Below are 3,234 nucleotides of genomic sequence, written 5' to 3' on the forward strand. Positions count from 1 at the left end.
AATGTAACCTACTTAAATAGTGTAATATAAACATGTTTGTGCAAGTTGCGCTATAGTGCAGTATTGTGATGTGTGAGGTATTGAGAGTGTTATCTCAGTGGTTGAACAGTTTTGTGTTTTTAACCCTAACCCTAGTAATGACACTTTTCAGATTCCCGTTACATTTATATAGCCATGGAAAGATGCGTACACAGACATGCTGTCTCTTAGCCATGCTGTCTCTCCACCACAACTGGGATCTTTTTTCTTTGCTATTTTTCTCAGTGTTATTTATCAACTAATTCTGGTTGTCAATGGACATCCAGATTATAGCCAGCGTCAACGTCTATTCTCAACTAGTTCTGGCTGTTAGTGGACGTCTAGATTATGGCCCGAGAGGACATCACTTCTCAGTGTTATTCATCAACTAATTCTGGTTGTCAATGGACATCCAGATTATAGCCAGCGTCAACGTCTAATCTCAACTAGTTCTGGCTGTTAGTGGACGTCTAGATTATGGCCTGACTGGACATCATTTCTCAGTGTCATTTATCAACTGTTTCTGGCTGTCAATGGACGTTCAGATCATGGCCTGGACGGACGGACGTGATATCAACCTGTTTTGTACGTCCACAGACGTTGCTTGCTCAGTGGGTATATATTCATTTCTAAAACAAATATATATTTATCAATTTAATTTTATATATTGTATACACTGCAAGTTTGTTTACATTTTTACATGTAAAGTTAATGAAAAAAAGGTGGATGTAGTTTTTTTTCACATGATGGGCAGCTTTTGGTAAGTTTAATAGATTTTTCAGCATTTTAGTGAAATGGTTTTATAGTTATTACTGCTTGCTTTAGGTGTTAAAGATTTGAGCAGTGTCAGTGGCTGCTGGGCCTTTGTGTGTGCGTAGTGACGTGTGTGTTAAGCCCCCGCTGCTTGGCTGGAATTTGTGGGGAGGCCTGTTGATCGCTGATTGTGTAATTTGTGTTTCTGATTGCTTTGTGGTCACCGTATGAGTAAATATGACCGGTTGTTGTGGGTTTGTTTTGGTTTCTTTGGTAATTCCATTCATTTTGAATTCATGTGATGCAGCATCCTGTCATACTGTGTGAAAGTGATGCTTCAGTCAGCGTGTGTTCATGTCTCTGCAGTAGTGTATTAGGTGTCTCTAGGTGTTGAGTCTTGTGTTAAATCATGTTATTCCACACAGTAATGTCCTAGTGTCATGGTGAGGTTATTCAAAGGTGATTTAATAGATGTAGGATAGCACTTGTCAAGTTATGTATGGTTCACACTTCAGCTCTTTGCTCAAACTTGAAAAAGGGCTCTGCAAGGACTGAAGGACGCAAGGGACAACTCCGATTTCTTCTGACTTCTCTTTTATTTAATTCCAGTTTAGTTTGTTGTAGATGGATTTTAATTTGTAGGTACAAGCAGCAGAGGAATTATTAATAGCAGTAGAAGATTGTAGTAGCAGTAGTAGTAGAAGATTGTAGTTAGTTAGTTAGTTAGTTAGTTAGTAGTAGTAGTAGTAGTAGTAGTAGTAGAAGATTGTAGCTAGCAGTAGTAGTAGTAGAAGATTGTAGTTAGTTGTTAGTCGTTAGTAGTAGTAGTAGTGGAAGCAGTAGTAGTAAGTTAGGTTGATAACCTTTAAAGGCAAAAACACAAAAGAAATATTCATTAATTTAAGGACATTTTCAAATTAAATATATCATTTCATTGTTGTCATTGTAACCACATCATAAATAACAATTGGATTTAACTAAGTCTGAGGATTAACTTCTCCCAGCAAAATCAAACAGACACAGATAGCCTCAAGTTTCACCGACAATATGGTATTAATATATTAACTGAAAACTATACATTTCAAATACAATATGAAAATAAAAAAATTGTCAATTAGCTTGCCATCAATCATTGTTTCCCAAATATAATTATCAAATTAGACAATTGGTCTCAATTCTCAACACAAAGAAACTTAACTGGCAACAATTTTACACAAACAATGTCCATTTTCCTACATTTTCTCGAATGAGCTGAATGTGTCTGAATGAGAGTTCCCTCTTTCATGAAGGGATTTCGGTGAAATGCTTTTTCACCAAACATTTCAAACCACTTGTTCACACAAAGGTGTACCAGTTTAAATGTTCCCCAGGGAAACACAAGCCAATGATGGGTTCCACAATGCATGCACTTTCTGGCCCCCTGCTGGTGTTTTATCTTGCAAAGAATATGAAAGGCTGAATGCTTATGTTGTTTACTATCTTTTGATGCAACAGTACTGAAGGCCCAGGTGTAAAATACACGGCCCACCACTGCCGTAGATAAACTGCTGATTGCTATGGACGCTGCTATCTCTGAACCCACGGATCTAGCATGTTGTTGGTATCATATGTGTTTACATGTACATGAATATTCCAGTTATGAGGGTTATCCTGTTTTTGATCATATTCAGGATATGATGTTTAGGCTACATGGCACACAGAGAAATCAGGTTATTCACATCAGTCAGTCAGGCAATAGGGCATAGTGAACACAGTGGTGCCTGTCTGTAACAGAGGAGGGGGGGACTGACTGACTGTGTGTGTGTGTGTGTGTGTGTGTGTGTGTGTGTGTGTGTGTGTGTGTGTGTGTGCGTGTCTGTATGTGTCTGTGTGTTTCTGCGTGTGTGTGTGTGTGGGCGTGCGTGTGTGTGTGTGTGTGTGTTGCGTACGCACGAAAAGCTTGCGCACGCTGGTTTTCACGGACACTTTGTGATGTATAAAAAATTAACTTGATGTTAGAATGTGCGGGCTGTCACGCAAAGTCTTTTCTGGCTCTGTAACGTGGCGATTTTTAACTGAAAAGTGCAGAAAAAAACTAAACATTACAAAATAAAGTTTCCACTACAGTTATACGTCTGTGACTTTGTCTATGAAAAGACATAATTATATCTGCTGATACTCCATAAAAGTTTGATCATATTATGTGGAAAATGTTTCACATCTTTCACACTATCAACTGTTTAATTCTCAGGCTACTTAACCTCTGTTAAACATGAGGACGGGAAATAAATGATAAATCCACTTAGAAAATACTTTCAGTCATCCTCTGTATTTCCCATAGATGAAATATCTTAGTGGCAACAGAAAGATCGGCACGGAAAATGCAATAGTGTCTGTGAGTCTTTAGTTGCTGAGGATCAGACATCCATGGTGCACAGGAGGGGGGACGCACGGATCCATCTCCCCAGGAACAAATGATGTGTC

At 38.5% G+C, this 3,234-nt stretch overlaps 1 long non-coding RNA gene across 1 annotated transcript; it reads left to right on the forward strand.

Moving 5' to 3' along the window:
* The first annotated feature begins 816 nt into the window (after positions 1 to 816).
* On the forward strand, positions 817 to 1,651 carry LOC118495144. The gene is made up of 2 exons (XR_004897466.1): positions 817 to 1,555; positions 1,618 to 1,651. It is a non-coding gene; the product is annotated as an uncharacterized LOC118495144 (long non-coding RNA).
* Positions 1,652 to 3,234: the final 1,583 nt, after the last annotated feature.

This window comes from Sander lucioperca, chromosome 5, assembly GCF_008315115.2.
Source record: "Sander lucioperca isolate FBNREF2018 chromosome 5, SLUC_FBN_1.2, whole genome shotgun sequence".
Lineage (NCBI taxonomy): Eukaryota > Metazoa > Chordata > Actinopteri > Perciformes > Percidae > Sander > Sander lucioperca.